The sequence below is a fragment of the Centrocercus urophasianus genome, unplaced genomic scaffold (genome assembly GCF_019232065.1).
Source record: "Centrocercus urophasianus isolate 14NV4802_14NV808 unplaced genomic scaffold, USGS_Curo_1.0 seq_12, whole genome shotgun sequence".
Classification (NCBI taxonomy): Eukaryota; Metazoa; Chordata; class Aves; order Galliformes; family Phasianidae; genus Centrocercus; species Centrocercus urophasianus.
Genome location: NW_024884364.1, coordinates 2,708,371 through 2,736,095, shown reverse-complemented (window position 1 = coordinate 2,736,095; position 27,725 = coordinate 2,708,371). Strand labels below are relative to the sequence as shown.

The 27,725-nt window shown below is 39.7% G+C and overlaps 1 long non-coding RNA gene across 1 annotated transcript; it reads right to left on the bottom strand.

Moving 5' to 3' along the window:
- Positions 1-23,798: 23,798 nt before the first annotated feature.
- On the bottom strand, positions 23,799-25,503 carry LOC122156149. The gene is made up of 2 exons (XR_006167389.1): positions 25,372-25,503; positions 23,799-24,396 (listed from the first exon to the last, which is right to left on the bottom strand). It is a non-coding gene; the product is annotated as an uncharacterized LOC122156149 (long non-coding RNA).
- Between the last annotated feature and the right edge of the window lie 2,222 nt (positions 25,504-27,725).

Below are 27,725 nucleotides of genomic sequence, written 5' to 3'. Positions count from 1 at the left end.
TGAACACGTATTTATTTCTTTTCCAAGTCACTTGCTGTTTCTACAGTTTGGGTGGGATATGAAACACCTGCATGAGGCTGGGACGTGTGGAACAGGAACAGAGGAGATCCATACCTTCAGATGGAGGCTAGGCAAGATACCCTAAAGCACAAGTGTCATTACGCACTGAATGACGTGTATTGTTTATACAAAGCAGAGTTTTGGCTGCACCAGGAAGCACACGGGCTGAGGAGAGCAGGGTAGCCCCTAGGTATGCTGAGGAAAGGTTGTTTTACATCCTGACTCCAGGGATGGTTGCTTTTGCAGATCCTGAGTGAGTGATGTCTTGCTGCCATGTCAGGCTGGAAGCCCGTCTTTCTTGTTGGGTTTGGCACTGAACCCCACCTTTTCTCTTGCTCTTCCACACTGTTGAGCATAGATTCATTGTGTGCAGTGAGTTCCTCTCCTCAAGTCACTGACTCTTCGAGTGCTCCGTGTGAGCTCCTCAGGGAACTGCACTCAATGTTTTGGATCCCTCAGGTACCTGCATTTGATCAGAAAATACTTTGTGATTTTTATGACCAATACTACACTTTTCCCACAGGGCTCTGTTTCATTGTTGTTGCCTCTCAAGTCCTATTATAACCTGAAAGTCTGTGATTGCATTCCTTTGTACAGAACTTGCTTGCTCCGTGCTAGCTGTGGAAAAGGTACTGCTTTAAACATAAATAATAAAAGAGATTAAAAAATCATAATTTCTTAAATAAAAAAAAAGATTTTAAACCAATCTGAGTGATTTTTGAGTTATGAGAATTTATAGAGGTGTGACATAAGAATTCTAGATCAGATAGATAGAGTCTGCTTGATGATTTATAAAGATAAATACCATTTTCCACTTACAAAGTAGCTTTTTAGGGGCCACTGTTTCTACTGAGGAGTTGAAGAGGAAAATGGGAGTTCTGAAGGTTTTGCATAGTATGTGGTATACAGATCAAGCTAACAAGTTTTGTAATGAGAAAATGCAATGTTAAATGAAACTGAAATATCTGAAGATATAAAATAACTTCTGTAATGTATTTCTTGGAAAAAAAAATAGATAACTTTCAATAAAGTGGAATGGTTTTGTTTCAGCAGTTGCAGAAAGTAGTATTTAAATACAGCATATCTAAATGATTTCATGAACAGAAATTATTTTCTGTAATACAAATAAAAAAGGATATTCTTTTAATAGTAAGCTGTATTTTTCTGGGGGCATGTTTCATAAAATTAAGAAATTAAGAAATATCCTTTTTTCTTCCAGTTTTGGAAAATAAAGACATTCAAAGCTGAAGAACTGACTTTAAAATGGAAAACATCCATCTTCCCTGGTCTAGTTGGAAATGTAAGAGACTACTTGTGCTTTAAACATGAATTTAAACCACAGATTCAAGATAGAATTTGTCCTACAGTATGCTCTTACACACATGCTAGCATATTTAGGACCTTATGTTCACTACGGCTGGTACATGTGTTGATGTTGTCCTAATATTGGTAATACAATGATCTGCTACAGGCAGGTCATTTAAACTCTTCTCTTTACCTTCCATATGGAAAATTTAAGGTTATGGCATTCATGTGACAGCAACAACAATTAAAATGCAAGGTTTGATCTACTGAGTCAGTGGAAGAATGAACTTGTGATTAAGCCTGAAGTGTATGATAGGATCTAAAATGTATAGGATTGATGTACTGATCTTAATTACTTTTACATCACAATTTTCTGTTACCAACAGAAATTTGAGAAGTATTTCTTAAATACAATACCTAGTATTGATTTGAAGTCAGTTTGTTGACGTTTTACAAAATCCAGCCACTTTGGCTTTGTGGTATCTTGGTGTTCTGTTTTTTTTTGGGAGGGAGGGGTGATGTTGTTGCTTTATTTGTTTATTACTGAAGACTTCTATTAAGAAAAAGTACCTCACACTGACTTTATTGTAAAATATTGATAGCTTGTAAGTCCTTTAATCTAGAAGGAGTCAGAACAGTTGATAGATTAAATATCTGCAGGACACAGCAGATGAAAGCAAAATGCTGCTCCACCAGCCTGTGTTCAGTATACACATTATTTTTAGTAATGATGTAGGAGAGAAACAAAGAATCTAATCTAACAAATATTCCACATTGAAGCTATGGTAGTCTCTCTTGGAAATATATATATATATAATAGGTAGGAAAGCAAAAGACTCCAGCAGTCATTTTGATTGATCTTCATGTTGCCCTGTAAGAATCTCCAAACCCACTCTGAGAAACTTGATGCTGAACATGGGACTTCTTTTTTTTTCAGTAGACAATTTATCTGAGAATACAGTGAAATTGGATTGCATTCATCAATGTATTTACCCAAAATAAAATTAACAAAGTACGCAAAAATGTTAAAGAATTCATTTGAATGTGCTAAATGATTGTGTTGGTAGTCTACATACCATTACGCTGCTTCAGCACGGCAAATGAAGAACAGTCCATCACAGAACAGCCCTCAGCTTCACACTGTGCTAGGAAGTGTTGATCAAAGGGCTGATGTGTTCTACCAGAAGATGTAGTTCAAATTTGGTTGCAGTATCTGAGAATTATTGCCTATAAATAATGTTGGATACATCCAGATGGAGGGACTTAAATGGGCTGTTAGTATTTCCAACAGGCCTTGTGTGTAACAAAATGCAGGAAAGCTTATGAGCAATGTCATTTTGACTATTTGGATAGCTCTGAAATACCAAGAACCTGATTGCAGGCCAGAGTTGAAAGACATGCACTTGAGAAAAAGCTGCTGCTTCTAGAGAATAAGAGTTTCTTTGCTAAGAGATCAAGGATCAGACCAATGGTCTGCAAAGGCTGCGGAAAATTCTCTGTTGACAAACTTACATCTAAAAAACTTTGATCAATTCCCAAGTCTGTCAAAAACTGGATAGTTGACAAGGCTAAAATATAATACTGTACTGCCATGCCAGTATGCCTTTTAATGAAGAAACTGAGGAAGAAATTTAGCACAAGCTTGCTAGAGTTGTTCTCAGGCTCACTCGGTGCCCAGGATGCCTCTGTTGACTCATTGCCCTCACTCAGCTTCCCTGCTTTGTACTATCCTTCAGAAGAGAGCTCTGCTCCATGCAGAGGCTTATATTCCAGGACAATTCATACCCTTCTCTACAGTGTAATATTTTCAAACTATGTTGGAAAAAGTGCAAGCATTAGTGTGCACAGACTAAAGAAGCCTCTGTGTTAATCTTCTAGTAGTAGAACCTTAAAGCCAGCTGAATGGCACATACATCCACTGAACCTTCTTGTGTGTCTTTGGCTCCTTTCTAAGCTACTAAGTACAGCTAACACAGGGAAAGCCTGTTCCCCTACCTGTGACTTCCAGCGTCTTGTCTTTGCCGCAGGCACAGAACCCATCCTTTCCTTCTGCCCTACCTAAATCTGCATTGGCTTCCTCCTCCATTCCTTTTCTCTGGATGCTCCCTTTTATCACTTATCCAGCCAAGACTTCATGCAGTGTCACATGGATTAATGTTACATAAAGTGAATTCACAATAGAATGTCACAGAATTACAGAATCACAGAATGACAGAAGGACGGTCTTCATCAAGGTGAGGAATCTGTTCACTCAAGCACTGAACTGTGAGGCGACAGTCATGCTGATTTGTTTCCATATTTTTTTATTTATTTACCATTTTAAAAACACTGGATGAATTCCAGCTGTTGGCTCTGTATGAAGGAACAAGGTGTCCACAGACTTGAGCTCTGTGATTCTCCTCTAGATGGGCTGCTCTTCAGAGATAACTTTTCTCTTATTTCTCTGAGCCACGTCCCAGTAATGATAACAAGTACAGAAGTATCATATCTACTTACTTGAAAAGTAGCTTAGCTCTTAGCAAGAATATTTGTCATCTATGAAACTTTAAGAGGCTGGAAAACTGTAGTGGTTTTCTTATTTTTGTGTAATTTCAGAGGTACATTTTTGTTCACGTTTTGAAAATAAACATTTCACAGTAATTTCTACCTGTCAAAATTCTTTTTTTTTTTTTTTTTTTTTTTGCCACCATTTTTGCCAGAGATACCATTCAGTATCTGTGCTTAAAAGCTAACAGTGAATCAAAGTGATTTAAGTGGGAAAGAAAGACAAACCTCCTAAGTGAAGCAGATATGATTTGTGTTAAAACTTGTAGCTCTTACATACATAGAGCAAAAGAGAGATGTTTAAGGGCCAACAGTGAGTTTTTCAGTCATAGCCAATAGATGGCAGTAAAAGTCGAGGAATAATGAAGATTAAACCTGTAATCCAGAAATGTCTTATGGATTCTTATTTCTATGCAGGGATTTTACTGCTATTCTGGTACGCGATTGTTTTCAGTTAGATCCAGAAGACTGCATTGCATGGTTTCTTTCCTTCTTAGCTATTTTTCCTTATGGTTAGAATCTTTCTCCTTAGGTTTTTTTTGGATGCAGAGGAAACCTCAACATGTCTGTACAATAAATTTAACAATTTAGCTCCACAGACAAGACTCCCTGTAGGAATGTTGCAAGCACAATGACCAGCTTATAGATAGAATCACCCACAAACTGCTGAAACTCAGCTTCCCCTCAAAGGCCCAGTAACTAGTAGGTGTGGTCCATCAGCTGAACAACAGCTCATGGAGAAAGTGAAGACTACAGCCTGCTGACGTACAGATAGCCAGTGGAAGCAACTGGGAGCCCATTTGTCCACAGTAATGTCTGGTCAGCGTTTGGATTAGCAAATTGAGTATAGCAAAGAAAAATAATCCCAGGACCTTAAACAAGTGCAGTGGTCAAAGCCCAGGCTGTGCATTTTATACAAAGCAAAGCCTTGTGCAGCAGAATACTGCATAGGCATGCATTGTGTGAACTGAATGAAACACTCAGCACTGTAGCTTGTGCTGGTTACGGTGTCACTCTGCAATAGCTGAGCCCTTCCCACCTGGGCATTAAGGGACATGACTATCTTCTGCCATAGCAAGAGGGGTGAAACATAGGAGTATAAACCTGGAGAGAATCCTGGATCCCTGCTGTTCTACCCTGAGTTTGCAGGTATTCTCACCACATTACACCTCTGGAAGATTTAACACATAGCACCCTTAAACTAGTTTGTTTACCTCCTCCCCAGAATGTCCTTTAATTACCACCTGTAGTGTTTCATACTACTGTGCTGCACTCTGCTCCAGCTATGACATATAATCATATAAACTGCAAGGAACATGATATAATTATGCTAATACAATATAGAAAATACAGAATTAATGACATCTAAATCTGAATAATAAGATGTGCAGTTCAGATTGAAAGCAGTTTGACATCTTTTCACATCTTTTCCAATATGAGAAAAATTAATTCAGAGTGCTTCAAAATATGAACATTTTTCGACAGGTATAACTTTTCAGATAAACTTTTCCAATGAAAATAGAAGCATTCATTCCACAGAAAAGTTTTCTCAGGGGAAAGCCATTTAATCACAAGCTATATATAACACAGGAAATAGCATTCTTTGTTGAATCACTAGCTACTGCAAAGACTCCTGAGTTTTCTGTAGTGGTTCTGTCCCTGCTGAGAGTGAGAGATTCCTCATGTCCATGGCCCTACAAAGGTTTAAGTTAAATCTACTTTTCCACACACTGTGGAAGGCTGAATTTAATTTAATGACTTCAGCCCAAAATCCAGAGGGATACATGTTCTCTGAAGACACTTCCACAAGATATTTTGGTAAGTACCAATTTGTTTGAATTTCTCCTTGAAATGTAGTTTTTATTGTTCCTTTTCCTTTCCTTTTCACAACCATCTCCATTTTAAAGCACAGAAAAATATATGTGGGAGAAAGGTCATCTAGTTCAACTCCCTGCTTAAAGTGGGGCAAACTTCAAAGTTTGATCAAGTCACATAGATTTTCTTGTAGAGCTGAGAAATCTAATACAATTCTGTAAGTCAACTGAAAAGCTCATAGAATGGCAAGGAAATTGTCATGCCGTTTATTCAAGGCAGAGCTGAAGGCATTCAGTGACACACCATTATTAATACAGTTACTTGTTCCCATTTCAGCCTCTGCAAAGAACTGGCATAAACTACGCATGATTCCCCTTCCTGTTTTGTTTAAACAGGACTATGAATTTACATCAAGCTTATATGAGTTAGAGTGTATGCAGCAGTAATGCACTGAGACACCTAGACAGATCTTTATTGATGGTAATAATTTCTTTCTTGTTTAATGCCATGACAGCTGCTAGCAAGTTCTGATCGCTGCCTAGTGAGGAGGTGGTTTTGTCTTGCCAAGTAATTTCTGCAGTTAAATCTGGAGGTCAGTAGTCCTCCAGAATAGTGTTAAAACTGAATACCAAATTAAGGAATGAATCACAGGGGAACTCTTGTGGAGTTAAATTACACCTACCTGAGGGTGTTGAGAGACCTGGTGGAGATGATTGCCAAGCCACTTTCCACCACCAGTATTCCTAGTCAACCAGAGAGGTCCCTGGGGATTGGAGGCTTGCCAGCGTGACTCTCATCTACAGGAAGGGTTATAAGGAGTATTTGGAGAACTACAGGCCTTTCATCTTGACCTTGGTGTCAGGGAAGGGTATGGAACAGATCATCTTGAGTGAGATCACACGGCATGTGCAGAACAACTGAAAGATCAGGCCCAGCCAGCATGGGTTGATGAAAAGTAAGTCCTGCTTGACCAACCTGATCTTCTATGATAAAAGACCCACTTGGTGGATAAGAGAAAGGCTGCTGATGAAGTCTACCTAGACTTCAGCAAACCCTTTGAAAATTTCTCTCACAGTATTTTCCTGGAGAAGCTGGCAGCCTGTGGCTTGGACAGGTACTCTCTTAGGTGGGTAAAAAACTGTCTGGATGACAAAACCCAGGGAGTAGTGGTGAATGGAGTTAAATACAAACTGCAAGCAATCATGAGTGGTGTTCCCCAGGGGTTGGTACTGAGTCCAGTCCCGTTTAATGTCTGGATTGATGTTTTGGATGAGGGAGTTGAGTGCACTCTCAGTTGGGAGGAAGTGTCAATCTGCCTGAGGATACAAAGGCCCTTCAGAGGAACCTGGCCAGGTTGGATGAAGGGGCTGAGGTCAGTGGGATGAAATTCAAGATCAAGTGTCATGTCCTGCACTTTGTCCACAGAATCCCCAGGCAATGATATAGGCTTGGGGCAGAGTGGCTGGAGGACTATGTGGAGGAAGTGGACCTGGGGGTGTTGATTGATGCTTGTCTGAATATGAACCAGCAGTGTGCCCAGATAGCCAAGAAGGCCAATAAGCATCCTGGCTTGTATGAAAAACAGTGTAGTCAGAAGGACCTGGGAAGTGATTGTCTCTCTGTACTCAGCTCTGATGAGGCTGCACCTCAAGTACTGTGTTCAGTTTTGGGTCCCTCACTACAAGAAAGGTATTGAGACCCCAGTGTGTGTCCAGAGAAAGGCAATAAAGCTGGTGAGGGGTCTGGAGTGCAACTCTTATGAGGAGTGGCTCAGGGACCTGGGATTGTTTAGTGAGAAGAGGAGGCTAAGGGGAGACCTTACGGCTTTCTCCATCTCTTTGAAAAGAGGTTGTGGTGAGGTGGGGATTGGCTTCTTATCCCATGTAACAGTGATAGGACGAAGTTGTGTCAGGGGAAGTTCAGGTTGAATATTGGGAAAAATTTCTTCTCAGAAAGAGTGATCAGGTGCTGGAACGGGCTGCCCAGGGAGGTAGTTGAGTCACTGTACCTGGAGGTGTTCAAGAAACATTTAGATGTGGTACTAAGGAACATGGTTTAATGGGGAAATATTAATGTTGTATGTGGACTGTTAGACTGGATGATCTTGGAGGTCTTTTCCAACCTCAGGGATCCTATGATACAAAGTTTGTGTTTGAATAAAATCTGCCTGGGGATAGTCTGATAAAGCTGTGATAGCAATACCTTGGACAAGCCTTATGGTTGCAGAAAAGACTTGACAGTTGTAAGGAACAGATTTAGAAACCTCCTGGAGCTAATCTACATTTTTATGTAAACTGAATGAACTTCTTCAGACAAAGAGCCAATTCAAATATTCTGAGTTCTGCAGGCAAAGTCATATTTTGTTGTCTTAAAATAAAGTGCAAGAACCAGACTGTTCCTGACTTTGGATGTGGAATGTGGGAGGGAAAGGTAAGGGATAGAGTGCACCAGGGCTGTACTTGCTCATCTGACTAGGGAGAATGGCACCTGCTTCCCACTGGCACAATCCTGTCAGCAGCAACTCCCAAGCCATCCTTCATGGAAAGCAGCAGCAAGCCTGTTTTTTCTGTGCTGCTCCTGGATACTTACTCCCTCAGTATGTTTATCTTTGCTTGGGACTAGGACTGCTTCTGTGCATACAGCATATGTGTTGTCAGCATCTGCATGTAGTAAATGCTTCACCAGTTTTACTTTAGTGCTTGTCTCCTCTGAGGGAATGATTTCAGTGTGGCTGGAAAACAGCAACGTATGGGATTAATAAAGTAGGGTATTCTCTATGCAAGAGGTACAGGACCATCTCATGTGCATCTAGCCTTCCCGCTGCAAGCTTCATGAGTAGCAAGGCTGTTCCTCCAGCAAACACCAGCAGCCAGAATGAGAGCTAATAAAATAGAATGGTGGGATTCTTTCACCACCAGCTTTAGCCAGAGGCTCCATGGCTGTCCTGCCAAGAGCAACAGTCCCAAGGACTTCAGGGAAGGCTGTTGCTCCTGTGGGGCTGCAATTCTCCATATTAATTTCTCATATCATGGTATTTTCATGAAGATTTACTTGAAGAAGGTGGTTTCAAATTGTTCTTTTTCAAAAGAAGACACAGGGATCACATTAAGAACCATTTTGTTGATCTCTGAAAAAATATGGATAGGTCCAGTTGCTTGAATACAGCCATGTACTTCATCTGGGATGACCGCTATTTCTAAGACACCTATATGGAACTGGCAGATATTTCAAAGGATCTACAGGAGGCCTTTTCCTTCTGTGAGGGCAGACAGAAGCAAGAAGGAACACTTGTGTTGTACAAGATGGCTCTAGATATTAATATTTAGGCACCCCACTGGTAAATGGTATATGACTTTTCCATTTCCTCAGGGTAATGTCTTCAGGAATCAGTTTGCTAATTTCAGAAATAAGCTATTTTGCAGTAATCCAGTCTCAGCAGGCTTTGTGCTCAGCCCTGTTGCTGCTTCTAACCTCCATCTAGCTTCAACCTTGCAGCACCTTAAAGCAGCCACCCAGTCATGATTACTGTCTCTCTGGCCACCACTGAGTAGCCATGTTAAAATGGCCACCTAGAAGGCTGAGAGTTGGATCGTAAGCCTGGGAGCTTATTGCTTTATACTTCAGGCATCTATAAGAACCTGATTAACTGTTCTGGGCTGTCTGTCCCTTTGCTGCAGCCATGACTGAAGTGAAGTTGCTAAGTTCTCAGTGATATAGGTAGAGAAGACCTAGAGGGAAAATAAAAGGGCCAGAAACAAGTTTTTGCATCTACCAAACCGCACTGTGTCCTAAAACTATATTTATCAGATGACTATTCCATACTGACTTATCCCATTACTCAGCTTCTGACACATGCCTAGGAACTGACAGGAAAAATATCTACCTATGTGTCTTCCAACCCACTGTTCTCCTTCCTATAATGCAAACAAACTTTCTTTTTAACAAGACCCAATGACACACATGCAACCTGTCATCACAACACAGAGGTATGTTCCACTGACTCTTTAGGTAACTAGGATATTCTGAAATTTTCTTAAAATTGAAGTCAACATGAGTGACACTGCTATAATCTGGAATAGCTGGACTTCTGTAGCACAGCTAATCTGGTCCTAAGCCAGAGCACAACAACAACAGGTCAAAACAGTAATTTCAATTTCATGTATGTTCTGGCTGTATGTTAGTGTTAGAAATAGGGATTGTGCTGAGAGGAAATGGGAGATATCTCAGAGTCTGAAGGTGGTTTGGCAAAATTATCTTGTGTTCAGTAAAACCATACTTGAATAGTCTTCTTCCTTGTAGCAGATCTACCTGTAGACTTGCTCCCTCCTCACTGATTCAGTCTTGTTTTGAAAGAGCACAAATAATGTGCTTGCTAATTGAAATTCATACACTGTGAATTTCTCAGCCTGATATTCCTGACTATCAGTTAGTTCAGTTGAATATTCCCCAAGATACTGTTTTTCGTGTTACTTAATGCTAGGTCTCTGTAGATTATTGCTGCCTTCCTATCACCAAAGTATTATGGAATTGCTTTCACTGATAAATCCTTTTCACTATGATTTTTAAGTATATGCTATCGCTGTTATACAGCTCTTTTTACAAAGTCTGCATAAATATTCTCTTCCTTTATCCACAGACTCCAGCTATAGACATTTGAAATAGGAAATAATTGCCTACTTCACTCCCTTGTCATCTTTACATAATGGATCACCTTCTTCAGCAGTTCCTGAATACCTCAACCTAGGTAGGGATCCTCTACGTACCACAGTTCTCTTTCACTAAAGTTCTTTTCACTTTATATGCCTTCTGGCAGCTACAATCTACTAAACTTTGGGTAGTATCACTCATATGCTAGGATTTTGGACTACACAGAATTTTTTTCCTCTGAGGTAAATTGAGAAAAAAAAAATTCTCATATGTATATGCTTCAGCCTCAGTTTATAAACACTGCCTGGCAATACTCCTCAGACTGACCAGTGAGACGAGTACTTGATTCCTGTGAGGCCTGAGAGCAAACTAATAAACTATGGGTTCAGTAAAGTACTATTCCTAAATGTATTATCCTTCTACCTCATGACTTAACATATTTGTTGTGTTTAGAAGGTTTAGTTGTTGTGTTTAGAGATGGTTGAGTACATCTCTGTGACAAATGAAGAATATTTTCCTTTTTATTTTTCCTCCACTAATTACTGTTGTTCAGTTTGATTCTTTTTATCTCGACTGACTTCTGGTTCTTAGAATCCATGGGAAATTCAGGAACTAGAGTCAGGATCAGAAAAAGTAGCAGACATCCTGCTTATCACCAATTCCATTTCACATGCTGCAGTCTTGGTTTACGGAAGTGTCACTGGCTTAAGCAGGATTAGATGTACCTTGTAAAATCTTCTCAAACAGAATATTGCCAACTGTCAATTCTACCTGGTTGGCCAAATGAGAATCATGAAGTAACAAGGACTGATTTTATGAGAAGGTCACAATATAATTCATCTCCTTGGGAATGACTCTCTGCAGTAGTTTCGGTTTCAATGTTTTTTTGTTTGTTTGTTTGCTTTTTTCCCTGGAAATGAAAAGACTCCATGGATGAAGCTTCCTCGTGAAAGCATCCAGACATTCCACAGTTGAGGATAGCTAGAAATAGTCCATTTAAGCTTCAAATTATCAGATATGCTTACACATCTCATGTGCTTTCTTTCCTAAGATAACGGTAACATAAAAGAAAGAATGCAAAAACAGCTGGCAAGCGTCTGTTTTCCTTCATTTATCCTTATTCTGAAAACTCTGAAATGATCATTTTTTGGGAAGCAGAAATATGAATTACTAGTTAAAAAGATTTGGTCCAGGTCACCAGCATTTCTTTTATCTTTCACCTTGTGATCAGTTTTACCATGTCTTCTGTCTGCAATAGCAAAGCCTGTTCTCCTCTCCTCTAAAACTCCACAGAGGATGCCCACACGGCCTTCCTCACAGTCCCAAATTAATCCCTTTGAGTGACAGAATTACATGCGGCATCTGAAAGGCTTCTTGCCTGGGGAAGCTGTCTTCAGTGATGGGGAGGGTCAGCTACCTTCTTCCGCAGTTGGCCTACTTTGTCTTACCTATACAACCATAGAAATTATGGAGACTGTGAAGAAGAATGTGAGCACTGTGTAAGTACCCACTATGAAGCGTGTAAAACCTTGGAATCATAGAATCATTAAGGTTGGAAAATACCTCTAAGATGACCAAGTCCAACAACAACCCATCCCCACCATTCCCACTAACCATGTCCTTCAGTACCACATCTTCATGATTCCTTAACACTTCCAGGGACAGTGACTCAACCACCTCCCTGGGCAGACCATTCCAGCACCTGACTACTCTTACTGAGAAGAAATTTGTCATACTATTCAACCTCACCTCAATCTCTCCTGGCACAACGAGACTAATCAATCCCAGTTCCCTCAGACACTCTTACTTTGAATGCCTAGCTGTGCAATCCAAAAGGCACACATCTAATCTAAAGCAGTTGTGAGGAGAAAAAAAAAAAATTATTATCCCACACATTTTCCAGGTGTGTTTGTATAATGTTGTGAATGAACTCCCACAACACTGGTAATAAGATGTCAGCTTTATAGCCCTAAGAAACTCTGAGAATCATAAAATTCTTGGAAGAATTCTTGGAGTTGGAAGGGAGCTTTAAAGGTCATTTAATCCAATTCTCCTGCAGTGAACAGGGACACCATCAGCTATACTAGCATGCTCAGAGCCTGGTCCAGCCAGGCCTTGAATGTTTTCAGGGACAGGGTTTCCACCACATCTCTGGGCAACCTGTGCCAGTGCCTTTACCACCCTCCCTGCAAAAGACTTTTTCCTTATGTCCAACCTAAATCTGTGCTCTTTAAGTTTGAAACCATTTCTACTTATCCTATCACCACAGACTGTCCTAAAGAGTCTGTCCCCTTCTTTATTGTATCTCCCTTTTAGATACTAATAGGCCACTATCAGGTCACCTCAGGGTCTTCTATTCTCCAGGCTGAATAGCCCCAGATCCTTCAACCTGTCCTGGTAGGAGAGTTGTTCCCTTGCAGGCCTATGTCTCTCCTGTACTGAAGACTCCACATCTGGATGCAGTACACCAGGTGAGGCCACACCAGCAAAGAGTAGCTTGGCAGGATCCCCTCCCTCAACCTGCTGGCCACTCTTCTTTTGATGCAGTCCAGGATGCAGTTGACTTTCTGGACTGTGAGGGCATACTGCCCAAATGATTATACTATATTTGCTTTTTAGCCACTTCTCCCAGAGATTATGAAGTATTTGAGCTATTTTTCATTGCTTTGTTTTTCAGCAGGCAAAGATAAGCAGGTAGTGGTTTTCTTCTGTAATCCAGATGCCTATTCAACCAAGAGCAAAGATACTTACCAACTCATAGCCAAAAGGAACAACTGGACCCTACCATCCCATTGCAGATGGGAACTCCAAACCAAGAGCTGAAAAAAATCTGGAATTTCTAAAATAATAATGGCCACCCTCTATCAACTAGTCTTTAGCAGTCTTACAGCTCAAATGCATCTTTATTTACATTAACAATACCTTTCATTAATTGCCTCACATTAGCAATGAGGGAAAGTATGTTGTACATAATAAAAGCAGAGCTTTTCAAGAGATGGTTCCACACAATTGGCTCCTGAAGGGACAAGGAGAATAATTAATGCAATATCTGAAAAACACCTTCAGTTCTGTAGTGAGTTCTTGCACTGAAAGAGGTGCTTTCAGTTTTTTTTCTCAACTACATTAAAAGGACTAAGAGAACAGAGGTCTCAGCCAGTGGAGGGCAGCAACAGTTGTGCCCTTATGCAACAGTTACTGGCTGAAAAGTGCTAAGTTTGCAGTTCAGCCTCAGGGCGCTGAGAACTACCTTAACACTGTTAGTGACTATTACAAGATCTGTTTATGTTTCTAACTTACTAATGAAGAGATGGAAATTTCAGATAGCATCATGGCTTTTTGCAATGTGCCATGATACCCACAAGATGGAAAAGACCTCATGCAGTTCTGAGAAATGCTCAAGATATGGTTCAAACTAACAACACTAAAGAGTCTCTCTAGAATAATGACCATACTATACTTTAATTCAGCATCCCTCCTAATACTTCACATTAATGTTAAGTATTGTAGAATGGCTTATGTTGTAAGGCACCTTAATGATCATTTCGTTCCACCCCCTGCTGTAGGCAGGGTTGGCAACCTCTGACCATTTTGCACAGGACCACATCCAACCTGGCCTTGAACACTTCCAAGGTTGAAGTATCCATAACTTCTTTGGGCAAACCTGTTCAGGTGCCTCACCACCCTCTGATAAAAAAAATTCTTCTTAACATCTAACCTAAAATTTCCCCTCTTTTAGCATAAAGCTATTTCCCTTTGTCCTGTCGTTTTTAGACCATGTAAAAAGTCAATCCCCCTCCTGGTTATAAGTTGCTTTCAAGTATTGGAAGGCCACAGTCAGGTCCTTCCTCGCACCTTCTTTTCTCCAAGCTGAGCAAGCTCCCTCAGCCTTTCTTCATAGGAGAGATGCTCCAGCCCTTTGATAATCTTTGTGGCCCTCCTCTGGAGCTGCTCCAGTAGCTCTGCATTATTCTAATGCTGAGGGCCCCAAATGCAGTACTCCAGATGGGGCCTTACAAGGCAGAGTAGAAGGGAGCAATCACCTCAGTTGCTCTGGTGGTTACCTCTCTTTTAATGCGGCCCAGGAAACAGTTGGTCTTCTGGGCTGCGAGTGCACATCGCTGGCTCATATATCTACGGAACTACACTGAGCAGATAGAAATAAATCAATACCAGCAAACAAACTGATTTAGTAAAAGCAACACAGACAGTGATAAAAAGGAATCAGAGAAAGACTCGAGGAAAATATGACAAAAATTATCTCCCAAGTTTTACCTTAAAATCAGAAAGGCCAAGTACCGCACTAGAGTAGACATTTAAGAATAATAAGCCATTTTGCAAAAAGATCAAACAAACAAAGTAGAATTTAATGTGTACTTTTGCAAATAGGCTACAAAACCACTAATAATGTCTGGAGGGAGAATAATTCTATCTTATTATTTAATTTTTTTTTTTTTTTTTCCCAAAGTTGAGAGGAATCCTATGCATAGATCTGTAGGGCCAACTGATGATCCATATATAAACCATATGTAAAATAAACATTCAAGAAAATGTTAAAAGAAAAAAAAAAAACTAGAAGAAATCCCAGGTCTGCTCTACTAAGGATAGGGTTAAAGAGGTTCCTTGATCAGAATTTTTCTTAATGAGGAATGCAACAGGATATCTCTAATTGAAATATTAATTGATAAGGTTTTAATATGATGTTAGGAGAAGAGCTAACTAGGACCTTTAACCAGGTTAATCATATGTCAACAATATGCTGGAATTCTTTTAACACAGTCAAGGGCCATCTAATTTATATTTTTGTATGTTTTTAAATGTTTACCTCAAATACATCAAAATGTCCCAAAGAAAAGAAGGATGCAAAACAACAACAATAAAGGAAGTTATTATTGTATTATTGTCTAAATAGGAATGAGAAATAAAGAGAAGAAATAAACTGTTCACAATGGATGAAAGTGACCATTTACATATGAAAACGAATTTTGCTATAGCTTGTTATATTTTATATGCTTGTGAATGATTCTGCAAAACGCAGAGAGGAGTGTGTAAAACCCACTGATACTGAATTTTTTTGGGATCACAAAAACAAAACAAAACTGCTAAGGAATACTAAGTAACTAGGACTAAGTCACTAGACAGTAAAGCAGCAGATGACGTTAAGTGTTGAAAAATTGAGAGATATACATCAAGGAAAACTGTTATACACAGACAGATGGATTGGCTCTGAACTGTGGCCAACTAGAAAAAAAGATGCTGGTCTAAAAACATTTGCCTTAAAGTCACAGTATAGGACATTCCCTTTTAGCAATTTTGACATATATTAATTCATCAGATTGCAGGGCCAAAATAGAAAGCATCAGAAACTTTTTGCATTTCATTACAATACATTGTCAATTTGATTACAAAATGATGTACAAACCCAAAATCTACATTTATAGTAGGTAACTACATAAATAGCTGAAAATCCTTGGATCTAATAGATACTAATATGCAAGTCTTTATATGGAAAGTCACTAACACATCACCACTAGGATGAGAGGCAATATCACTGTAGATTTACCCCATCCTTATCTTCCCTCCATATCTACTTTTGGCCGCTAAGGAAGAGAACATTCCAACAAGGTAGGTAGATAAAAAGGTCACTATGCCCCATCCTTGTACACAGCTTGCTGTATATCAAAGGTACATTATTACTAACAGATAAGGACCAGCTGAGTGACAAAGTACCCTTAGGGAGGGATACCATCACAAACTTAGACCAGAAAAAATGCTTCTTACAAGAGGAAAGAAGAAACAAACAAACATTGATTTAAATCCTGTCCAAGTTGTTGACACTGAATTTGTGAATGTTTGTTCCTCATTTCACAGACACTGAAACTCATAACATGTGAAACCAGGAGTGTTAGAAGCACATCACAGATTCAGGAGAAATTTTTGGTGATTGGCTTATTTGAAGACAAAGCTAACAGGTCTGTTCCAGAACCTGTGACAGCCTTTATTCACAGCCACCTCCTGTGCCATATAGCAGCTCTTGATATCTTAAAAGATTTTACTACGTTCTTCTGTTGTCTATTTGCTTATCCATTTCTGCTGATGCTCCTAAAGAGGATGAAGAACTCTCATATCACCAAACAAAGGACGAGAGGAAATGTCCTCAAGCTGTGCCAGAGAAGTTTCAGTTTGGATATTAGGAAAAACTTCGAAAGAGTGGTTAGGTACTGCAATGGGCTTCCCAGGGAGGTGGCTGACTCATGTCCCTGGAGGTGTTCAATAATCGTGGAGATGTGGTACTAAGGAACATGGTTTAGTTGGAGATATTGGTAGTAGGTGGATGGTTGGACTAGATGATCTTAGTGGTCTTTTCCAACTGTAATGATTCTGTGATTCTGTAATTGCTTTGGGAGCTTACATCTTCAAGGACTTTTTGTCTTGTGCATAATTTCTGTTGGTCCTTTTTATTATCTAGAACCACACTCTTGTTCTTCCTTGCATAGGTTTCAGTCTATGTCAGCAAAGAGAAGTAAGCTATACTGAAAACCAAATCAGATGCGCAGAAGATGACAGGTGTCTTAGTTTCAGCTGGGAATAATTGTTTTCTGCAGAGTGTCCAATATGATGCTGCATTTTGGTTCTAGGAGAAAAACAACACTGACTACACACCAATCTTTATAGCTGCCTGCTAAGCATTATATAGAATGAAGGCCATCTGCAGCAGAGGGCCAAAGGAGCTGGGAGGACTTAGGACAGCTAACTTTAATTGGCCAAAGGGATAGTCCATACCATGTGGCATCAAGGGGAAGAAGTTCTGAAGGGAAGTGGGAGTTCACCTCGCTCTTTTCCATTGCTCAGTGGGCTAGCTAGGCATTGGTTGGGGAAAGATAAGTAATTACTTGTGCATCATTTGTTACATAAATTCATATATATGTTTGTCATAATTATTATTTTCTTAGTATATAGGTTTTTTAAATCTCAACCTATGAGTTCTACTTTTCTTTTTCTTTTTCTTTTTTTTTTCCAATTCTCTCCCCAGCCCACTGAGAAGGGGGATAGTAAGCGAACAACTGTGTGGTGCTCTGCCATCTGCCAGGTTAAATCACAATAACAGGTCGGGCAATGCCCTTCGAAGTTCCAACTCATTCAATCTGTGTTTGAGGAACTGATCACCATTTTGCTGGTATGCAAGATGCCAATTTCCATCTTCATTTGTCTTTGACTTGACAAGCAGGCTAGGAGAATGACCTGATAGACTCAGAGGTACATTACTTGCATCTGCTATAGACTTGGAGAATCTGGGACAAGAATAAAAATTAGTAACATGCAGGCTGCACAACAAATAAAAATGAAAAATGTGTCAAATGAGGATATTGGGATACTATTAAATGGGGTTTCGTTTAAAAAGATATTTAAATTTATCTTGTTTGTATGGCACATAGCTAGAGAAAGTAAATAGATAAAAACATTCTCTTGCTTCCAGCTTAACATATTGTAATAGAAGTAATGAATTCATCCCTGAGAGCTTCAACAAATTTTCCTACTAAACTAGGAGACACAACTTCAGAGTTCCTCAGCTGTTACCTGGGACAGCATTTAAACAGGTGATTTTATGCCAGCTATATATGGAAGGTCAGATAATGATGGATGTGGTGTCAAGTCTGGAAGTATGAAGTTGAGCCTCTTGTTCTTAAGAGGTTTCAAACAGCACAAGGTAAAGAGATTTTACAGTGGTGCTAGAAGACCTTGGAGCATATTTACTGTGATGCAAAGCCCACTATCATTTTCTTTGCTCAGCTCTTAAGAAAAGAAACAAAACCTCAAAACCCAGAAGCTGAATTAACCACACAAATTCTGAAGAAATTTAATGGAAATCTAAGGTAAGGATACACTAGAACACACCAGTGCCTGTAAAGAATATGGCTTCAGTCTTGAATTGGATAAATCCATTGCAAACTCTGTTTTGGGATACCATGCAGTGCTCAGCATAGCCAGTGTAAGAGGGAGAATTTTGTGTATGTGTTCCAGGGAGAATTCAAAGGTGAACAATCTAGTGTTTCTTACTGAGATCTGAATGAACACAGTGACCTCGGCCCCCATCTTTTCTGTTTTGTTAATGAGCTCCAGAGAGAAAGCAGTGAAAAAAAGAATGGAATCTTCTCGAGAAAGAACAGAGGTGAGATTATGAATGGAGAATTAAACAGTGGTGGAAATGCATGTTTATTAATCCCCAGCAATCTGCCTCAGTGCTCACTTTTGGGTGACTGCATTTTGCTCTCTTTCTTGTCAACTACAACCTTCTTGCAGTGCTTCTTTACCAGTGGCCTAGTGACCATGCTCTGCGGTTCTCACACCTTCTTGATTGCTTCACATTATCCACCCTTCAAATATTCCCACACTTATGCCTTCCACTTGCTAAATGTCCAGTTTCAGGCTTTTGCCTGTGGCTTGATTTTTGGGTTTATAGGCTGTATGATTGTCCTGAAGTGTAAAGAGCTGGGGTAAGTCTGAAAAAAGAGAGCTTAAGTAGCAAGATCTGTAAAACAGACATGCCACTAACTGGCTTCTCTGCAAAACCTGCATTAGTCTTGGGGATTGCCTTATTCTACATCTGGCAATGTAACATATATGGACTTGCACTATTCCATGCCTTTCTTCTTCACAGTATGGATACAGAATGGCCTGTGTTCACAGGCCTGCTTTTGCCACAAGGCAAGTTAGTTTAGAAAGCATCAGTCACATTTCTGAGCAGAATGAGGAACTGTCAATTCACTGTGTTATGGTACATATGTTGCATTTGCTTTTTATTCATCTCTTCTTAACCATAAAACATTTTAAATGATTGTAACAATGCTTTTTTCTTGGAGCTGATTGATTATCTGAACCAAAGTTGCAACTGAGATTTAAAATAAGAAGCAAGAGAAAATGGAGAGTTCTGTGTGTACTCCACTCTCCGAGAAGTGGTCTATGAAGTGCCCTAGAATCTCAGGACAAAACTTATGTTTCTCTGTGCATTTCTGTACTGTTACTAAGCCACATGCAATTGCTAAAAACGGAGAGAATGTGCAGCCAGCCTGCACTTCAGGGCTGAGAACTATAAATTATCCAGGGCTTACATGTCTGCAGTTCTGTCTCAGCTTCATCTCTTATTATATCAAGTTTTGCATTGTTTCACTACTTTGGCTTTTGAACCTGTGTTTTGTTATTTGCTGCTGATTATCATCTGATTTTCTATTCCAGAGCAATTGAATGAGCATGAGGCCTGACCCTCAAGAAGTCATCATTTGGTTCTTAAGTTAAATGGCATCTAGTTAAAAGGCTGTGGAGCAGTTTGGCCACTGTTACAAGAAAATGACTGAGAGTTAATAATGAATGTACATATTGAAATCAGCTTAGAAATTATTTTATTATATTGACCATACATAAGGAAATGAATTCGAGAGGAAAATTATGTAAAAGGTCAAGGCCAGTTTTTAAAGTCTGTGGTTTCTACAGAATCATGGAATTGTAGGTGTTGGAGGGGAGATCACCTATTCCAACTCCCTGCTAAAGCAGGATCCCTACAGTGTGTTACACAAAAGCGGACTCTCAGACTTGCACCCCCAGATATTAGACTAGTTTACTTGTCAAAAACAAGAAAAAGTGGACCAGAACTATAAAAATGAGCTTAAACAGCTCAGAAGATTTCATCTGAGCTCAGGACCCAAGTCTGTTGTAGACTTCAGGGTTCAGAACTAGTTTTCAGTTCAACACAGGCTGAAGGTGACTTAAATTCACCAGAACTGTCAAGAAACACAGCAGAACTAACTTAGGCTACCTTGTGTTTTATTGGAGAAGTTATGAACAAAACCAGTAGTATTGTCTCCTTTTCTAGCATTACCGCTATCTTGAATGAAGCTCCTGTAACAGACAGGGCCTAGAGAGAATGAGTTCTGCCTGGTTCTTCAAGAATGTCCTCCTCCTTAATGAACCTTCCTGTAACAGTAAATGAAAATTCAAAATGACTCAAGTCTGTCACATCATAGAAAGACTGCTTATATGGAGTGTCCAGCTATGCGGATAAGTTGTTTGCTGATTCATCTCGAAGACAGTGGGCCACAGTATATTTTGTCATTTAGGAAGAGCTACATGAGTTTTACCTTTTCAAGTCTGAGAAGTGATGGAGTCTTTGACATTGTCAGGTATTAAATCTGAGATATATTTAATTGCAGATGTAAGAGAAATACCTGTGTTGAGCCATCTGGGAGAGGTAATCTCACACTGCTTGTGTCTTGCCCTTTGAAAGAGTTTATTCCACTCCTGTTTATGTTTGGGCCAGTTTTGTGAGTACAGGCTGTCATACTTCATGGAGGAGATGACAAGACATTGAGGCTAGATAAGTACGACAGTTTTGCCTATGAAATGCCAGGAATATTTATGTTGATACTTGCAGCTCAGACTTCTCACTGAAGTATGTGATAGACAGCTGGCTGCTGCAGCTCAAATGCCAGTGGGAGACCAAAGCCAATCTGGATTTCATTGTCACCAATCTCTTCTCCATGGCTGAGGTGACTCTTGCCATCATGCAGTAAACATCCATGTCTGTGTCTGTTTTATGGAAAAGGCGATGACTCCTCAGTGTGCTATGCACTTGCATCTCCAGAACATGCACACCAAATACTCAGTTGCAGGCAAACACACTCTATGAGAAGGTTGAAAAAATCATTACTGCTCATAGAAGTTCATGGTTTAGAAAGGACCAGATCCTTGGTCTCCCAAGCACTTATACTGAAAGACCTACAAGGATGCACCATGACTCTCTCACTGCCAAGGGAAGGATACACTCCTATCTCTCATTTTCTGTATGCATTAAAGCAAGGCACAACTGTGATAAGATTCTCCCCTCCTTGAAATTTTCCTGCCTGCAGGGATGACTGCTCTGGGATGATTTCCTACGTTGGCCAATGTAGGAAAGAGGGCTTTTTCTAACAAAATTTTTCCATCTCAAATGCATTCTGTTGCTTTCTGGAGAAGTACCATTACAGTTTTTCTCAGGAATTGATGCAATAAAGACTAATGCTAGCAAGGCCTGAATGCTGACTATTCTACTAGCTTAGATTTTGGTTATCTAGGGAAGAAGAGGTGCAGGGTTGAAAAGATGAAGAGTAGCACCTCACTCTACTGACTAACTATTGTCCCTTCTATTCCCATCCTGCAGTTTTTAAAAAGAGAGTGATGAATTTCTGAATAAAAATATTTGAAGCTAGTCCTATGTTAGGAGTATGTTAGTCCTATGTTAGGAGTCTTCTGATGTTTTTATATTTCCTTTGACGAAGGTCCTAAAATATTTGTTTGGTGCTGTTATATAAAGGGCATCCTTGTAATGATGTATTTGCATTCTTTTAATTATCTTCTTCAGTCTTCATGTATACATCACAGTGTCCATGAACAAAAGGGATGATGGTTAACAGCAAGGGCTAAGAGAATGACTGAAAAGCCAGAAAAATCATAGAATCACAGGATCACAGAATCACAGAATGGCCAGGGCTGGAAGGGACTTCAAGGATCATGAATCTCCAACCCCCCTGCCACATGCAGGGCCACCAACCTCCACGTTTAATGCTAAATCAGGCTGCCCAGGGCCCCATCCAACCTGGCCTTGAACACCTCCAAAGACGGGGCATCCACAAGCTCTCTGGGCAGCCTGTTCCAGTACCTCACCACTCTCTGGGTAAAGAATTTCTCCCCTCCCTCAACTTAAAACCATTTCCCCTCGTCCTGAGCATGAATGAGTGTCACTTAAGGCTATACGATATTCCTGAAGTAAAAGGGAAAGAAAATGCAGAGAAGGAGGAGGAATCAAACAATCTCCAGGGAAAGCTAAAGGGATGAAGAACAAAGGAAAGTGGCAGCTCTCTCATGTCAGGTTTACAGTCACGTGTTATATATAACATATGTAATGTGTATATAACCAATGACCAGGCAGCCTTTTTCTACCGATTCCATGATAGGCTATTTCCCCCTCAGACTGTGTCTAAGAACCATGTGGTTGAGAGCAGGATCAGACCAAAGTTTGTTAAATTTGCCTTAAATGGTGTAGTGGGCTCACTGTCAAAACCACAAGTCAGCGTGCTGATTTCTCAGTAACCAGCAAAAACAGTCGCTTCAATTTTTAGAAGTTTGTTACTCCTCACTTTAAACAAACTACTTGATCTCCTTCAGAGTTGCAGAGCAACATACAGAGCATCATATGCATGCTTCTTACTCAGGTGTCTATGCAGTGCATTTCTTAGATGCTAGGCTCTGCCACTGAAATTGCCAAAGATTTGCTTGTCGTAACTAGAGACCTGGTTGTCTGCACAACATCCTGTTGGGCTTAAAATAAGTGATGGTTTCGAATTGGTCCTGATATGCATATCCCTATTCTTGCTTGTATATTTAGCATCTGTGCATTCACTTTCCTGTGAAGCTGCCTCATTCTGAAATGATGACTTTGTCTTTGGAAGGGCTTGAATGCCAGGAACTATGATTTCTGCCTCTGTTTCCTTTTTTATCTGCTACGATTGCACATGTCATATATATATATGCAAAACTACATTACTGTGGCTCTTGAAGATTGCAGAAATTTTCTTGCATCTTAAGAAAGCTGGAACTAATTAATTTAGTCCGGAAATTTGATTTAGCTGTAGGGGCTATCTGGGAGTATATGTGAGAGAATCTTCCAGCTAAAGTCAGGTAAGTGCAGTGAAGAACAACAATATGTGGGTCAATTTCATGTCCAAAGTCTCCTGCCACCATTTCTTTTTTTTATCTTTTTTTTTTTTTACATTTTTCTGGATCTGGATTTATCCCACAGCACCAGGCAAGTGAAAGAATAATCTCAAGAAAAATGTAATCATTTTCTTCTGCCAGTCTTTTGATGCTTTGCACTGTGAGGCAGGGATTCTGTCTTTAGACAGTCCTTATCAGATCAGCACCTTGCTTCATGACAACAGCTCAGAAGCACTGCAGTCATACATTTGCTATATGTCTGACTACTGCAAGAACAAACATGAGTATGTCAAGTGCTTTACTAAATTTCTTTACTGATTTCTTGCAAATATATTATAAAAACATAGAGACTTATCAACAGCAACAGCATGGCCTAAGTACAGAAAAGCTTAGGCATAGGGAGCAATTCTACAAAAATTTGCTATACTGTATGGTCCCTTCTACTCAGGAACTGCAAATCATTGATATCAGCATGTCTCAGAGAAATTATAATGGATGAGGATTCAAAATAATGAAAAATGAAATCATGATTATAAACAAATTTGTTTGAATCTGAGCTGGTATATTCTAGTGAAGGACTCTGACTTAACTGAAGCTACTTCATTGTGGAAAAAAAAATGGAAACAAAAGATGAATTACTGCTCCAAGACAGAACCAACATACTGTGACTCTGTGAGACACTCCTCTGGACAAGCAGAACAGAATAATTTTATTCATGCCCATGGGGGAATGAGACTGAGACTTTTCTGATGAACTAATGGACTTCCTTCATCTTCAATATCCCACTCCTATAAATCCCACCAAAAGCCATCAGAACAATAAAAATCACATACAGGTGTGGATCTCATAAAAAATTTTTAGTACAACCATTCATATCCTCTATTTTAAACATTCGTTTTTGCACTTGGTCATATCAAAATCTAAAAGCTTATCTACATGGCAGATTACTGTAAAATCAAGTTGTTGCAGTAAAAGTGATGTTTCAAATGGGTCGTCCTTGTCATTTGTGTTTATTAAGATTAAGATCCAATTTATGATGCAGTAGCTTGAGTTAGTACCTTGTTACACGCACTGATACCATGTGATGGTTGCTGCTATTATTACATCAATAATATATTTTTTCCTATCTACAGAGAGGTTAAAGGTTTCGTGAAAATCCTGGAAGAAGTAACTGAAGAGTGGCCAGGCTGTCAGCATGTCTTCTTCTATGCAGAGGAAATAACATAGTAGTAAACATCTTGTCTTGTTTTATTGAAGAAGCAGAGCTTTTCTGATCTGATTTTCCTTGAAAAACAAAAACAAAACAAAAACAAACATAACTAATAATATTCATCTTACTGAAGGATCCTCTTGAGTAAAGGAAAGGCACTTGTGCGTCATGGGGACCACGGGTAAATGTGCCATGCCTTGAAGTGGAGGTCTGGTAGAGCAATTATGATTGGTGAGCCACTGCCCCTCATGTTGTGATTTAGATGCAGTGAGGAGAATTCTGCTCAGTGGCAGGGACACTGCATCTGGCAAAGGATCTAAAATGGTGTCTTCAGCACAGATTTGACAGCTGCCAGGGAGACACAAGGAGTGTGTCTTAATTCTAGGTCTGCTTTCCATGCAACATGTTCTTTTCCCAAGTGATTTACCAAAAGATTCCCAAAAAGCTTTAACATGAGATAGGCATGGATGCTTATGTTTGCTCTTTTTTCTCCACACATGCCATATCAACTACGTTAGCATGAAGGTGACATTACTTTTCCAATGCTGCCCTTGGAGGAGCCTGGTAGCACTGGATGTGGATGGGAAGATTTTCTCTGAAAATCTTATTCTTTAGGTCTTCAAATGTCAGACTGATCAACACAGCTTGTCTGTCTCATGACACTTCAGCTGGTCCCTGTTCATCCTGGCCTGAGCAGCCATTGGAGGTATTCCCACCATCTACACCAGCAACTTATTAGCTTTGTTTCACAGCAGGATGGTGGGGTTATTTCCATACACGACTGAGAGGTGCCTATGTTAAATAATGAGGCAAAATTGAAGACCTGCTCTGAAAGGCAGTTCTGTCAAAGCTCTTGGCTAACTTGTGCTCAGTTAAGTGCACCATGAATCATCAGCGGGGAGCTAGATATTATCCAGTGTGACATTGAATTGCTGGCTGACTGGATTTTTCACAGAAACTTTATCATACAGATAGGATGCTTCCTTGTACCTCTTCTGATAGTGTGAAAGTGTTAAATGAAAACACAAATATGGATATAAATGTCTTACCCCATTTTTCAGCAGAACCACATCTTCTGTCTCAACAATTCACTGCTAAGAGGATCACAGTGATGAATAGAATCACTGCAAAGAAGTACAGAATGATGGCAATGTAACACCACTGTGCGTTCTTGGAGCAGGCTGCTAGTGAAGAGAAAAGGAAGAAAGGTCTCACAACAGGTAGAAGCAACTGAAGTTTTTTTTTTCCATATTATTCATGGTAAGGAGAGAGAGGGTTGGGGGAAAGAGTCTTGTAGGAGAGAAGCAGCCTTGTTACTGTGAGCTACACATCTAGTGTCTGTAGAAAGTGAAGTTTATGAGGATATCTTCAATGTGCCGTAGATACAATTGAAAAGGTTGGGTTTGCTTTTTGTTATTTCTCAGTTAAATGTATTTGTAGAAAATTAATATTCCTTTGGAAAATGTTTTTATTATTCTTAGTTATATTATAATTTTAGTTAGTAGGTGAAAATAAAACCCTTATTTATGTACGCTTATGTATGAATTCACATTTTCAGGATCAGAAGAGCCTGGCTAGTTCTACTTTTTATCATGCTAGATGCTGAGAAGATGCCTAAAAACATGACCTCTCATTTTCTGAAGCTGTGCACAGCTTTGCCAGTACTCTCACCTTACTGTTCAGTTCACCAGCTGTGGCCGCACAGCTCTGCTAGAGCATTTTACTCAGCAGTATACCTAGCTGTTCTGTCCCTGAGTGTCCTTTGGAAAACGGCTCATAACAGTGGTGCTAACATGGATTATTCTGAATTTACATAGCTGAACACTCAGAAGAAAATTATGATGTTCTCCTTCAGGCTTTTTGAAGAAGTTTTCATGGGTAATTCAGAATTCTACAGACTGCTTTTCCCGGATGGACTTTTAACACTCTTTATAAACACAACAAAGAAATATGTGTTTAATTAGTTGTTAAATCCCTGCCTTCATCATTTTCTGCTTTTGGCACTGTAATACTGCCCAGAATATCTGTGCTTGTGTTCCTCTGATCCTTATTCCTTCACACTTTTCATACTGATCTGTATGATAAAAAAAAATAATAAAATATAAACAAGAATTAGAACGGACATCTAATTTCTGTGACCTTTAAAGACGTTTCAGTGAAGAACATGAGTTAAAGATGGCCAATACTGTGGTGGATACAATATAAAGGTTTTTTAAAATATGTTAACATCATAAGGAGGACCAGAGAAAACATTTGTTCATTATTTGATGAGAATGGTCACCTTACACTCAGGGACATAGACAAAGCAGAGATGTTTAATGCCTTATTTGCCTCTGTCTTCAACACTGATGATGGGCTTTGGCACCTCAGGTGCCCTGAGTTGGAGGATCGTGACTGTGGTAATGATCAACTCCCAGCCAACCTCGAACTAGCGTGGGATTTGCTGCCCCACCTGGATGCATATAAGTCCATGGGACCCAAAGGGTTTCATCCCAGGGTACTCAGACAGATGACTGATGTAATTATGAAAACTCCCTCAATTATTTTTCAATAGTCTTGGGAATCTGGAGAGGTTCCAGTTGCCTGAAAGCTGGCAAATATTGTTGAAATCTGGCCAATTTTCAAAAAGGCCAAGAAAGAAGGCTTTGGTAGTTGGAAGACTGTCAGTATCACTTTCAGTGCCTGGTAAAATTATGGAGACAATTACACTGAGAGTTGTTGAAAAACACCTGAAGGACAGTGCAGTTACTGGTTACAGCCAACACGGATTCATGAGAGGAAGGTCCTGTTTAATTTACTTTCCTTTTTGGCAAGGTCTTCCATCTAGTTGACCAAGGGAAGCTAGCTGATGTTATGTTTTTGGTTTTCAGTAACTCTTTTGATACTGCTTCTCACAATATCCTTCTGGACAGTATACTTTTGTCTAGCATACAGTTAGACAGAAACACAATGCAATAGGTGAGCAACCAGTTGACAGGTCAGATAAGAAGAGTTATAGTAAATGGAGTTACATCAGGCTGGCAACCAGTCAGTTGTGGAGTTCCCTAGGGCTCTATTTTAGAAACAGTTCAGTTCTCTTTTAATATTTTCATAAATGACTGGGATATAGGCCTGAAGGATGCTCTGAGTATTTTTGCTGACAATACTGATTTAATATTGGAGTGTTAGGAGTTGCTGACTCTGTTGAGGGTGGAGATGCCTTGCAGAGAGATTTAGACAAATTAGAGGGCTGGGCAATCACTAACTGCATGAAGTTAGTTTAACAAGAGCAAGTGCCAGGTTCTGCACCTGAGAAAGGGCAATCCTGGCTATGCATATAAACTTAGGGATGAGATTCTGCGGAAAAACACTGCTGAAAGTGTTCTGGGAGTCTTGGTCAGCAGTGAGTTGAATATGAACCAAC